The sequence below is a fragment of the Anomaloglossus baeobatrachus genome, chromosome 1 (genome assembly GCF_048569485.1).
Source record: "Anomaloglossus baeobatrachus isolate aAnoBae1 chromosome 1, aAnoBae1.hap1, whole genome shotgun sequence".
In the NCBI taxonomy this organism is placed as follows: Eukaryota; Metazoa; Chordata; class Amphibia; order Anura; family Aromobatidae; genus Anomaloglossus; species Anomaloglossus baeobatrachus.
Window position 1 is genome coordinate 271,249,798 of NC_134353.1, and position 14,951 is coordinate 271,264,748.

At 43.5% G+C, this 14,951-nt stretch overlaps 1 protein-coding gene across 1 annotated transcript in view; it reads left to right on the forward strand.

Annotated features, from left to right (window-relative positions):
* LOC142311554 (bifunctional heparan sulfate N-deacetylase/N-sulfotransferase 3-like) overlaps nucleotides 1-14,951 on the forward strand; it is a 760,158-nt gene that overhangs the window by 94,282 nt on the left and 650,925 nt on the right. The window lies entirely within an intron of this gene.

The following is a 14,951-nucleotide window of genomic DNA, read 5'->3' on the forward strand; positions in this document are numbered from 1 at the left end:
AATTACCATATCCTGGGTGGGGGTGCTCGTCCAGAGAAACATAGTCCAAGTATAGATGAACTGAAGAAAGGAATGAAGGACCGCACTCCGTCCACTGTGCAGGAATAGGATTTATTTAAACGTGCAAGGTAAAAAGCCGGGGACGCACTGTGAGCTGGCTCCCAAGCAACGGACGACGGCCGTTTCGCCTAATCAGGCCTTCACGGGTCTATTTTCATTACCAAACACTAGATGAATATGCTGATTTTGATAGTTTTAGCTGGCAATCTAGTGTGTATGGCCAGAGTCACACTTGCGAGTGCATTGCATGTAACTCGCGTGAGTCTCTCATTGAATCACCCGGCATGGACTCACACTCTCCGGACAGGAACGTCTCAGCTGCATAGACATACATGCAACCGACTCGCTCCTGTCAGGAGAGTGCAAGTCCGTGCCGGGTGATTCAATGAGAGACTCGTGTGAGTTACACGCGAAGCACTCGCAAGTGTGACTCTGGCCTATGGGGTAGTGCGGTCTCCGGATGTATGTTGGCAAGAAGCATGTAGTATGTTGGACCTCACAATTTTGTTTCCTTTGGTTGCTTGGAAGATAAACTCATCAGAAATCAATCTCATTAATATAATTATGAGCAATCAGCCCAGTGATCATTTTTATAAGGGAGTAAGGTGAGGAAACGTTTGGGTTAATGCTCATGTATGGCCAAAGAGAGCAAATAGCAATAAATCAATGAGATGAGATAATATTTATCTAGGTTTACAGCAAGTTGCAGAAGGAATAGCTGACAAGCCTGAAAAGTGAGGCTATGTTAGTCCTATACAGGAAACATTCTATATTTATTCCACAGTCAGAGCAATATGCCTGCATTTATTCCCATTAAACTGTAAAGAAAATGGTGCAATGTCTGTCATGTAACTGACACTATCAGAATGCAAGAAACTCAAGTTTGTACATTTTAAGCTAGATATTGTGTCCAGCACATCGTTCAAAATGAAAAATAGCAAAATAGGTTTCTGTTTTAGATTTAATATTATTTCCTTACCATTGTGTATCTAGGGTCAGCAATTATCTTTGTTGGTTATAGTAGAGTATATCTATCTTGCATTAATACAGGAATAGTCATCATGGGCAGGGGTTTAAAATGTGGATGTGGCTAATGAGCTGAGGATGCTTTGGCATCTGTGTCAAACAGCCATAGCCATGATATCAAGCTGTGGCTATTAACTATTTTGATGCTGCTGTCAATTTCTGATAATGACATTAAAATGAAGCAATATGTGTAATACTTACTGGCACATGTACCTAATAATGAATTTAAAGTTGTGGCTGACTGTTACAATGCATCTCAATAGTTCTGGCAGTGCAAGATGAATGAGTCAAATGTAGCAGTATGTGATATGTTAACCTGATATGATTCAAATGGAAGTGGTGTGGAACCATATTAACACATATTTTCCTGATAAGATCCAGCTGTGATGATAGAATAAGTATTAGGGATGATCGAATATCACAAATATTCGGCAATATTCAGCTTCGCGAATATTCGACGAACAGGTCGCCGCTATGCGAATATTCGATGCTCAATGTAAGTCTTTGGGAAGCCCGAATAGTTGCTATTCAGCAACTATTCGGGTTTCCCATAGACATACATTGTGCCTCGAATATTCGCAAATAGTTGAATAGCGCGACCTATTCGTCGAATATGGGCGTAGCTGAATATTGCCGAATATTTGAGGTATTCGATCATCCCTAATAAGTAATCAATGTATCGGTTGTATGTTAGCTGTATTCGGGGTGTGTAATATTTAAAACAGCATACAAATTTAATTTGATGTCAGTAACTAGAAATGGCAATGTTTAGCATCAAAAGTATTCACTGGACATGTTTGAAACTGTTTAGGTTCCTTTTTCAAAAATGATTTCATTTTCTGTGTGTCACCATTTTAACTTGAATGGGATCAAATGACTAATCTGCAATGGATCAATCACAAGTTCAATTGGAAGATATACTATACTCTACTACTCAGAAACAAGTATTGGCATTGAATGTACATAGATTAATTCATAAAAAAAATAACAAAAAAAAATAAATGTAGGAAATAATTATCTAATAGAAAATATATCATGAACTAATAAATATAAGAATAATGGTAAATAATAAGTATACGGTATACACACTGGGAAGCAAAGAAGCAGCAATGTTTTGAAGTTTTGACTTTCAATCTCCATATCTCACCATTCACTATATGTTTGAGCATGAGACTACCTTCATGACAATCGTCTTGACTATCTCATATATAAGTTTGACTTGCAACTATTTGACATATGATTAGTTATGCAGATTTTTGTCATGCCACACATTGTTACTGTGTTGATCCTAAAAATCCAAATTTTACTTTTTAATATTATATTAGTAGTTTGTAAATCCATCTTTGGATTTCAACATTGCCTGAATCCTTCTGGGCATGCTCTTGATTAGATTCAAGCATATCTCAGCTGAAATCTGATCTTAGGTCTCTTGTACATGTTCCCAATATTGGTACATACTGGTCAATTCACTTGGGTATGTATAGAGTTTTTTCTTTAACTCTACTGACAAGTGTTAGATTGGGTTCAAAGCTGGAGACTATGTGGGCCAATCCAGCCCCTCTACTTCATTGTCATTTTTCCAATCTCAACGTATGCTTCAGGTTGTCCTGCTGGAACACTATTTTGTCCTTTTTATACACATAGCACTCGTGTGTACGAAGTAAATCCTCTTGTAGAATACTCACATATAGCTTAGCAGTGAGACCACCATCGATTCTGGTCAAGTATCCAACGACTTTGGCTGTGAAACAACCTCATATTAGGCTTCTTTCACCAAACTTGACATCTTTAATTCCTTGATCCGTTAGCCCCTTTACCCATTTTTCTTCCAGACCCATTTCCACCCATCAGAAACTAGTCAATTTTCTTTTATATCATCACTCCAAATCATCCTTTTCCAATCTTCTACTTTTCACTTTTCGTACTTCTTTGCAAACTCAAGCCAACGCTGCTTATGATGATATTGAATAAGAGGCTCCTTCACCTTTTTTCAGGCCACCATTCCAGACTAGTGTAAAGTGCATCAGACGGTGGTTGCATGAATGTCTGTGATTTCTTTATTATGAAGCATATGACCCACCTCCAGTGCTGTATTTGTCACGCAAGAACTGATAGACCTTGTGATCAGCTGATTTTTTTGACTGATATTTTGCTTGGGTTTCCTTCTTTTGGCTTTTGAATGTATAGGCAGACCTCATTTCATATTCTTTCAACTTTCATGGCACTCACATGATGCAGATTGGCAATTCTTTGGGCCAAGAGACCGCTACCAATGAATTGTATGATGCTGTTTTCTTTTTTCTTGGGAAATCATCTTCATGGCTGATTTTTGATTCAAACCAGTGACATTTTGCTTGAAAATCAAACTTTTAATACACTGAACTATTAGGCAATTTGAGAACAGGTTGCAATTTGTAGTATACAGGAACAAAAAGATTTTTCAAACCCCAGGATCAAAACAGTAAGAATGCAGTTGCATGACAAGAATCTGCATGATTAATCATATAGTAAATAGTTGCTAATCATATTTATGTATGTCATAGCCAAGATTATCGTCTATAAAATGAAGGTAGTATCAAGCTTAAAGATGTAGAGGATGAAAAGATATGAAGTCTGAAAGTTAAAAGGTTAACCCATTGTTATCCTTTTGCTTGTTACTGTATTTCTGTTTATTTAGAATGGCATCACTGATTGATCAATCAATAAAGTTCAATTTGTATATTTTCTGAAAGTAACAGAATAAGTCACAAGTGAATGCATGTGAATCAATACATGCAGCAATATATTTTGAATAGTGATGAGCAAGCACTAAAATGCTCAAATGATAGATACTTAAATGGAGCAGGTTGGACTTTCAGATGGGCTTGATTCGAGTAATGAGTATTATGAACGTCAAAGGGAAACATGAGCATTTTTACGGCAAACCTCCACCAAAAAGTTGGGGGGGGGACAGGAAAATCACTGAATTGGATAGAAACAGCACTCAAATTAAATGGGAACAACATGGGGAAGATGTCTGCATGCATCTCTGACTCCCAGATCACTGCTGGGAGCAATGTTGTCAGAGTATTAGGCCACTTTTATGAAGTGATAATAAAACATACAAACTGAGGATACAATGGATTTTACAGAAAAAAAATGTTAAGAAATATTTATTCCTGTTTATTGACTTGTATATCAGGCAAAATAAATACGAGAAAAAAAAATACCTTAGGCTATGTTCCCACATAACATTTTTGCTGTGTTTTTGCTTTTTTGCATTGCTTTCAATGTTGAAACAATGTTGTAAAAAAGCTGCAAAAATACTGAGTTAACATGCTGCGTCTTTCAAAAATGCAGAAGTTTTAAATTTCAGTCATGAAAAAAACTGTTGTATGCATAAGATTTTAATATCTCCTAGCTTTTGCTGGTACTGTAAAAATCAGCTTTTAATTTGTATAAAATTCATGAAATAATGCTGCAAAAAAGTACAGCAAAAATGCAAAATCTGAACATAGCCTTAATAGCCTGGGCCATCCCTCCCCATATTTCCCTATCGCCTATAACTACAGCAAATAAGATAGTGGAGGGGGAAATAAAACTATACTGACTGGCAGGCACTGGTAAAAGTTAACAATTTCTACATTTTATTACCTTCTCTGTGCAATTGGTGAGTGGAACAGACACATCCTGTTTAATGTTTAAAGGAGGGACTCTGAACCTCACAAAGCCTATGTGAACAGTGTAAGAACTGCCAAAAATTAGAAGGGGGAGGGACTCCAATACACCCTGTATTAGACATAAAGGAGAGCATTATACTAATTCTGATAAAAAATGGTTAAAATGATAAAATGGTTCTGGGACTCCTAGACTCATAAAGACAATGCACTAAGTGTAAGTGTGCCAACAAATTAGAAGGAGGGACTGCAATACACCCTGGAAGACAGATTGAGGAAGACTTCATGATACATTTCTCCCCATTTTTAAAGAGTGGGACCCTTAGTTCAGTTATGCCTATGCACTGCTTGCAAGTGGTGCCAAAAATGAGAAGGAGGGACTGCAATACACCCTGGAAGTCATGTGGAGGAGGGCCTCAGAATAATACTATTTTCCCACTATTAAAGAGTGAAACTCCTGGACTAGTAAAGCTTATGCACTGTGTGCAAGGGATGACAAAAATTAGAAGCAGGGACTGTAATACTCTGTGAAAGACACATAGGAGAGGGCCCAGGAATACAATTATTTTTCCCCTTATCAAGGAGTGGGACTCCAAGACTAGCAAAGCCCTTACACTATGTGCAAGGGCTGCCAAAAATTAGAATAAGGGACCACAATGCACCCTTTAAGACAAGTACAGGAGGGCATCAGAATACAATTTTTTCCAATTATTATGAGTGGGACTCCCAGATTAGTAAAGCCTATGCACTGTGTGCAAACACTAGGAAAAACTAGAAGGAGGAATCGTGGAAGATAGGTCTCAAGGATAACCTATTCATTCTGCTTCTGCAGAAGGTACAGTTTTAACTTGCCTATAGCCTCGACTTTTGGTTTTAGATTGCAGCAGCAATATAACTATAGAAGGACTGTTTTTCAATAAACCCTGCCTATATGCCTGCTCTAGTCTCTAACTGTCTCTCCTCCAGTAACTATCCCTACAGGGAATTCAGCTAACAGCAGTATTATTAGGGAATAGATTGGATGTAGCCCTGACAGAGGATTTTTAGTTTTAGGTTACAGCAATAAGAACTGTAAGGCAATCCTTGACTATAAGACTCTAATCCAAACCTACCCCTCCTCCTGCAGCTCTCCTTCTAATGAATGCAGCAAACAATGGTATTAATCGGGAATAGAATAGATGTAGCCCTGTCAAAGGATTTTTGGTTTTCGGTTGCAGCAGCAAGGACTCTATGCCTCTAATGTCTACTTAAATGTCTCTAATCCTATCATATCTATCCCTACACTGTTTCCAAAGGAGAGTGAGCTGACATTTTTTTTCCATCTGTATTTTCATGTGCAATATTTATATTATTTATAACTAATATATCATTAAATGATTATTACTTTGCTCTTTCTATTACATAGCCATGGTATAATTTTTGAAAACATAATTTCATTTTTCTTCACTTTTTCCTAAACAGATCACTTTATTATATCACATCTGTCTAGTGGTTTTCCTTACCATTAATCTTTGTAGTTAGATCTATTCTTTGTGCTTTTTATACTAGTGTCAATTTGCAGTCTAAATCTTTGTAAAGTCAAAAGAAAATTGTAATCCCAGTGATAAAACAAAAGATCCATATTTGTCAGCGTAACTGAACAAAACTCAAGCAATCATACTTTACAGTAATGTATTTGATAAAAGAATGAGAAGTTTAGAACAATTTGCTGTCAACAAAACTGCACTATGTTATCTGACCTTTCTCATTATTATAATGTAAGGAAAGTAAAAAAAGGCAGAGATAATACATTTTCTCTGGGGTCTATGATAACCATTAATCAGACCCTGTCAACACCATTTTGTAAATTAAAGTAAACACATGATCCTAATCACATCCTAAATCACATTTGATACTTTCTCCTAAGATTAAGATGCACAGAGGCTGGACTGTGTATTAGGCTTTCTCCTCCTTTTCGAGCTCCTCTGCTTGCCTCCAATGTTTGAAAGACAGATCATTACTTTTTCAGTGACCTACCTCCTGTTTGAAGTTTTGCAGCTGCCATGTCTGAGCCATCTGCGGCGCATGCCCAGATTGATTTTCTGATTGATATTAAATTAAATGGCACCACAGGCATTGCATGACCAGATTGAAGTCTCTTATGCCTGCTTTACACGAGTCGAGCGATCGTGCGATTTCACGATCGATCTACCCGCCCTCGTCATTTGTGCGTCACGAGCAAATCGCTGCCCGTGTCGCACAAAGTTTTGAAACCCCCGTCCACGTACTTACCTGCTGAGTGACCTCGCTGTGGGCGGCGAACATCCACTTCCTGAAGGGGGAGGGACGTTCGGCACCACAGCAACATCAAACAGCTGCTGGCCAATAGAAGCAGAGGTGCGGAGATGAGCGGGACGTAAACATCCCGCCTATCTCCTTCCTTCCGCATAGCCGGCGGGTGCCGCGGGACGCAGATAAGCTGTGTTCATCGTTCCCGGGGTGTCACACGGAGCGATGTGGGCTACCCTGGGTACGATGAACAACTGGCGCCATTTTAATTAAACAATTTTTTAAAACTGAGCGACGAGTACACGACTCACGATTTGTGAGCAATACTGTGTCACTCGGAGGTGTCACACGAGACGACATCGTGAACGATGTCGGATGTGCGTCCCGAAAACCATGACCCCGACAATGCATCGCACGATAGCTCGTCTCGTGTAAAACCCGCATTAGTGCCATAAATGAGCTATAATCACAATCTGTGTATGCGCTGTCATTGGAAGTTAAAAAAAAAAAGAAAAGCAGACAAGAAGTTATACTAGATAGGAATCGATAGGGATTGATAGGGAATTTTTAATTGAAGCATAAAAGAAAAGTGATTTGAATAATTAAATTGATGAATATTTAATATGAAATTTCAATTTGGTTTCTGACCACTCCTTTAAATGAAGAAGGTTGAGGCTACTTTCACACTTGCGTTGAACGGCATCCGTAGCATTGCGTTGTGTGACGCATGCAATGGATGCGTCGCATATAGTGGCACAACGGATGCTACGGATCATACAAAATAACGCAATCCGTTATAGGCTTTTTTCCTTGACTTTACACATCTGAGCATGCGCAGTTGTGTAAAGATGGATGCGTTAATGGAATGCGTCAAATGACGGATTCTAACGGAATCCGCCACCATAGGCGTCCGTTACAAAACAACGGACACCAATGGATTCCTGCAGGTTGCGTTTCTTTGACACTCCGCCAAGTGCTGAAAAACGCTACATGCAGCGTTCCATCTGCCTGGCGGTAACTGATGGTCAGCGACAAAATAACTGATGCGCCGCGGGCCGGATGCAACGCAAGATCATCCGTTGCCATCCGTAGCTAATAGAAGTCTATGAGGAATCAAACAGTTTCCTGCAACGGTTACCGTAATTCCTCAGGGCTGTGGATAGCAACTTAAGCCGTCCAACGCAAGTGTGAAAGTAGCCTAATCCTTCTGCTATAAAGGCTGGGTATTGATGAACAACACACTGGAGTGAAAGGGTTTTTCTCCTGGTACAAAATTGGTTTATTAAGACTGCATAAAAATAGGCAATATTGCAGTTGATTTGCTTTTTTTATCTGATGGCCTTCTTCTGATGTTACATGTGTTGCCCCAGGGACATCGATCCAGCTTCAGGGATGCCACAGGGTCTTCTTTTAATATGGCAAACAGGTATGTCAGATTTTGTATGTGTCGTGATGCCACTCACAACTTGCGGTCAGGGATATGGATGACCGCCACTTCAGATTTTATGAGCCTCTGGGGCTGATGGGGTCTGCAGTCAGATGGTGTGGCCTCCCGTGAGTGAGGCAGGCCCCAGGGGCTCAGGTGTATAGAATAACGGGTCCCAGAATAACTCAGGCTCAGTCCAACAGTCTTTCAACTGCTTTTTACTCACTCAGATGTTGCTGTTGTGAGCTGACCCGGGCGATGCTGTGATAAACTAGGTAGAACCAGGGCTCCTTTGGGCCAGTCTGAAGGTAACAGGTTAGCTCACCTTCCTAGCACTTCTGTGTTCGGATAACCCCCTGACCTAAAGTACCATGGGGTCTATTCAAGGAGTCGCTACTGCCTTTTCTCCCTTTTTTGTACCGTTTGCCGGCAGCTTGGACCAGGTGAGATGACTTCTTGCTCTGTCTCCTTATGGGTCCCTGCCTGCATTGCTGCTGAGGCTCAGACTCTGTGGGGTTGGTGAGGTACTTCTAGTTCCCCTCACCAGCAGGATTAGCAGATGATTACACTAGGGTCTGCTCTAGGGATCTGTACCCCATACGTGCCTAGTCACCAGGAGCACCTCTTCTTTTGACTCTCAGTGACTGTTCTCTCCCGCCAACTGTCACTACACCGCGCAGGGTGTGACTGGTGGCAGTGCGCGAGTCCGCCACGCGATTGTCGCGCTCCACTACCAGACTGGCTCTCCTCTGTTCCTTACAACCTCTGCACTTTAGCTCCCAGCCCCTCCACCCCACCTCTTGATGAGATTTGAAAGCTAGCCCCCTTCTGGAGACTACCCAAGGGTCCCCTCTAAAGGTGTGGGAGACCTGGTTGCTATGTCTCTGTGCATATACACCTCATTCTGGCCTTTGGGATTACCTGGAAGTACTGTCCCAGCATGGGTGCAGTACTCAGTGGTGCCTGACCGGGTCAGTGGCGCCACATTCCCCCTTGGTTATCGACAGCACGTCCTTGGGCTGCAAAGATAAGAAAACAAAATACAATTTTTCACACACAGGGGAGATATTTACATATCAACATACCAGGTACCATACCATCACCACCCACGAGTCTTTAACCCAAGACGCGAATACGGAGTGATCACCAGTCTTTCTGGTGACCTGGTCTTGACTTGGTCCATTGCAGACCATTCTGGCGACAGTCCTCTTTGTCCTGGTGGCATAGGGTAGGCCCCATAAACTGGCGTACCGGCTTCGTCTTTGTTGGAGAGCAAGCCCCATAAACAGGCGTGCCCCCTTGGTGGTGCAGAGCCATTCCCCTCAACAGGCAGACTCTGGGGTTGGTACCACTGGGGTAACTATGTACACTGCGAACGTTTGTGGTTATAGCCAGTTCATAACCTATGGTCCATATAAAGTGCACAATACCTGGTGCTAAGATTATTTGTAAGGTTCACGCAAAAGATCTTGCTGACACATTTTTCTTTAAACGTAACTTTTTAACTTGCATAAAAAAACATTTTAAACTGAAGTTTTTCTTTATTAAATTGACTTTTTAAATCGACTTGCGCCTTCCAAGATCAGTGCGGGATACTTTAGTGCACTGACCCTTGGCGGTCGTGTCATGGGCGTCCTCTGGCAGTGGGGACAATGGGGACCTGGTTGAATCAGTGGGGGTGGAGCCTGGGCTCATTGAGGTCCCCTTTGGACATGGTACCACATCCAAAGCGAACCAGCCTCTTTCTCCTTTATGTCGTGTAAATTCCACCACATCCCCCATGTACAGGTCACAGCCAGGGTGACCCCACTTTAAATGGGACTGCATGTCCCGCCGGGACACAAAAATCCCCTCTTTTACCTCTGCTTCTACTATGAAACCCCTCTCCGAGTGCCGATTGAACTCCTCCACTACTCCCAGGTGGAGGGACCTCGAGCCTGGAACCTGGTCCGTCGCAGGGACTGCTTTTCTTGCAGGTCCCGGGCCTCCAACTGCTCACTCTCCGGAATGGGCTTTACAAGGGGGCGTGGGCGACCGCCTTTCACCCGTCGTTGTTCTCTGCGGGCTGGTCTCCGCAGCGACACCATCTGGTCATCTGCGGGCCACCAGGTGAGTGAAGCGCTCTCCATCTCTTCTTCCCTGCTGGGACTTGCTGCGACCTGGCCAAGTCGGGTAGGCAATGGGATGGCGGTTTCCACTGGCTGTAGGACCTATTCTCCCTCCCTGGCGGAGGGTGCTGCGACCTCTTCCGGTCGGTGAGGGGACAGCAGCGCGGCCTTGATATGGTCTCCCTCTCTTTTGGAGGGTGCTGCGACCTCCTCCGGTCGGGCAACTGGCAGCTCTGGGGTCGAGCCTTCGGCAGCCGGGCAGGATGGTGACTGGACTTCAGGTTCCCTCTCCAGCGGAGAGGGTGCTGCGACCGCTTCAGGTCGGGATGGCAGCTTGCTGACCAGGTATCTAGCAACCAGGTGAGCCGAGGGCAGGTCATCCAGACCCCTCCACAGCGGAGAGGGTGCTGTGACCGCTTTAGGGCGGGATAGCATAGGTGTCGCACCAGGCGTCGCACCGGCTTCTGATGGTAGAGCTGGTGGGATCAGCAAATCATGTAGGGCAGGGGTAATTTTGGACTCACCCGGGATCGTGCTGGAGACATCCAGTGGCGGGGTTGCTGTCACTGATGGTGGCTTAAGCTGAGCATGGGCGGTGCCTCCAGGCGGGCCTCGCTGCACGGACAACTGCAGGTTTCGGATCGCCATTAACATTCTGTTCCTTCAGGCAGCTACCTCCCATTTCCGCTGCTCCTCCATGCGGTCAGCAATTCTCTCCACCTCTGCTTCAAGCTCCTCCGCTGACATGGGCCTTGACCTGCCCTGCTTCTTCTGATCACTCTCTGCTGACGCCATCCTGCTCCTTCCCTCGCTCATCAGCTTCTGGCCTTAGTTTCGTTTTTGTTTCTCCTCCCAGAGGACTGGGGACGTCCCAGCAGTCGGGGGACAGATCCATCCTCCCATCTCCTTCTCTTGCGGGGTCAGAGTGCTCTGGGGATTCTGGGTCGCACACTCCTCTCTGTGGGCGGTTACTTCTTCTGCGCAAGCTGCAGCTTGTTGATGACGCACTTTCAGCGGTGGCACAAAATGGCGGCGGTTCATATCTTTTGATCGGACCGCTGAGGCACACTGTCACCCATCTGAATGGTTCTAGTCCAGGATCCTGTTTGTGACACCAAAAAAGAAGATGTGTCGCCCCAGGGACATCGATCCAGCTTCAGGGATGCTACAGGGTCTTCTTTTAATATGGCAAACAGGTATGTCAGATTTTGTATGTGTCGTGACGCCACTCACGGCTTGCGGTCAGGGATATGGATGACCGCCACTGCAGATTTTATGAGCATCTGGGGCTGATGGGGTCTGCAGTCAGATGGTGTAGCCTCCCGTGAGTGAGGCAGGTCCCAGGGGCTCAGGTGTGTAGAATAACGGGTCCCAGAATAACTCAGGCTCAGTCCAAAAGACTTTCAACTGCTTTTTACTCACCCAGATGTTGTTGTTGTTGAGAGCTGACCCGGGCGATGCTGTGATAAATCAGGAAGAACCAGGGCTCCTTCAGGCCAGTCTGAGGGTAACAGGTTAGCTCGCCTTCCTAGCACTTCTGTGTTCGGATAACCCCCTGACCTGAAGTACCATGGGGTTCTATCCGGGGAGTCGCTACTGCCTTTTCTCCCCTTAATGGACCATTTGATGGCAGCGTGGATTAGGTGAGATGGCTTCTGGCTCTGTCTCCTTATGGGTCCCTGCATTGCTGCTGAGGCTCAGACGCTGTGTGGTTGGTGAGGTACTTGTAGTTCCCCTCACCGGCAGGTTTAGCAGATAGTTACATTAGAGTCTGCTCTAGGGACTTGTAGCCCATAAATGCCTAGTCACCAGGAGCACCTCTTCTTCTAACTCTCAGTGACCGTTCTCCCCCGCCAACTGTCACTACACTGCGCAGGGTGTGACTAGTGGCAGCACGCGAGTCCGCCTCGCGACTGTCACGCTCCACTACCAGACTGGCTTTCCCCTGTTCCTTACAACCTCTGCACTTTAGCTCCCAGCCCCTCCACTCCACCACTTGATGAGATTTGAAAGCTAGCCCCCCTCTGGAGACTACCCAAGGGTCCCCTCTAAAGGTGTGGGAGACCTTGTTGCTATGTGTCTGTGCGTACACACTTCATTCTGGCCTTTGGGATTACCTGGAAGTACTGTCCCAGCATGGGTGCAGTACTCAGTGGTGCCTGACCGGGTCAGGGGCGCCACATATACAACTCATTTCAAAGGAGAATTACCTCCAAGCCTGGTCAAATATGTGCAATTGCTATATTCCAGGCTGAGGAGTTCCCCTCCACCTTCCACCAGCCTAATCATTTGTATAGAGCAAATGAACAATGATGCTCACTTCTGAATCTTCAAGCTCTTGAGCTTGAGCTGTCACTAGGCAACAAAATTTCAAAAGTTGTCTGGTTCAGAAATCAAATTAGCCATTTCTTAGGGTGCGTGCTGACGATCAGTGTTTGCAGTGTCTTTGATGCAGCATGCTTCAGCTGCGTCCAAAACGCTGCGTTGTACAGTGCAAGTATAGTGGATAGGAGTTCTAGAAATCCGGTTCCCACTGTGCTTGTTTTTTCCACAACAAACACTGACCTGCGGTGCGTCTTTCCAGACTGCAGCATGTCAATTGTTTGCTGCGGATTTGCATGCGTCCTCTGTAGGAAGAACACAAGCGAGATACCGCAGCGCACTGAACCCTGATCGTGGATACAAACAACTGTGGTCTCCTGCGTTCTCCTGTGGAGGAGACTCGCAGTGCCGCAAGTCATGACTCGCTGTGTCCAGGACGCAGTGAGTCCTGATCATGGGCACATGCCCTTAATGGTTTTGAGGTGCTGAATTCAAATATGACAAGAAAAACTGTTACTTGGTTCTAGTTTCCATGGAATTGAAGAATTTTACTGTTACGTAAATTAATAAATAATTATAACGTAGTTATTACTTCTTCAAATATAAAGCTGCACATGTATTTTCAAACAAATTTTATTAGATGTATTCAGAGGAAACTCAAGTGCATTTAAATCTACTCTATAATTAATTAATTCACATGTCTAAGTACTTTGAACAATTATAATTTTAACTATTAATATACATTATTGCACAGTTCAAAATATCTCCTTAGTCACTGGATACTCGGCTCCTTTTTACTTGTCTTTTCTATTCAATCATTGGATTATATCTCTGGTGATTGTCCAACAGTAGTTTGCAAGCATCAAAGGGTTCCATTTACCCTGATATATTTTTTCCATAGTCGCAATTTCCTGGTGAAATCACTCACCGTGCTCGTCACTCACTGCTCCGCAGTTTGGTGCAAAGAAGTCTGTGAATGCAAGAGATGAATCATTAATGCAATGTTGCAGCCAAGATTATGATATGCGTGAAGATTTTCCACCAGCTCTTTATAGCTGTCTGACTTGGTGTTTCCAAGGAAATTTGTTACCACTAACTGGAATGCTACTCATGCAGCCTTTTCCTTGCCACACAGTAAACGGTGAAACTCATCATCTTGGAGAAGCACACAAATCTGAGGACCAATGAAGACTTCTTCCTTTATCTTTGCTTCACGTAAGCTTGGAAATTTACAAATGAGATACTTGAATGCTTCTGCATTTTTGTCCATTGCATTTACGAAGTTCTTCATGAGACCCAACTTGATATGCAATGGAGGTAACAGAGTAACAGAATTTTCTGTGGTTCGACAAGTGCTGGATGAAGAACATTTTTAGTTACGGCTGCAGTACATTTCTGAGGGACCAGTCTCTTTTCTTGTAGTGTTCTTGTCTTGCTCGACTGTCCCATTCACATAGGAAACAACAGTACTTTGTGTAACCAACCTGGAGACCAAGCACGAGGGCAACCACCTTTAAGTCACCACAGAGGCACTGATTTTTCTCCTTGTCTTGATCTCCTATTTTGCAACCAAAATAAAGATTGTAGGCTTTCTTTACCATATGGCTCAAGTTTTGCTTTTGTGACTTAAAAGTTGCCTCACCACAGATACAGCAGAAATTATCTGCTTTATTAATAGCTGAACGATGATATCAGTCGACCACTGAAAATGCTGTGTGACTGAAAGAGGCAGAACATGCGCCTTTTGTAGAGTTGTGTGATGCAAGTTTAATTAGGATTGCAACATTTTTCTTTCTTTGTCATCTACCATTGGTTATTTAGAGACAAATGAAATACTGATGACTCACTTCATTAGTCATTTGTAGATGATGCAATATTGATGAAGCAATCCATTAGTCAGTTGGATGGTGCAAAACTCATGATGCAAGGCTGATGATGTATTCCTTGCCTAGCGTCGTATCAAAGGCTGTGAGAAATATCGACGCACCCCTGTATCATAAAAACTAGAGCCAATTTGAAAATTTAAGCATCATTTTTATTTTCAGCAGCCCAAAATTAGTTAAGTCCAACTGTTTTATGTCTGAA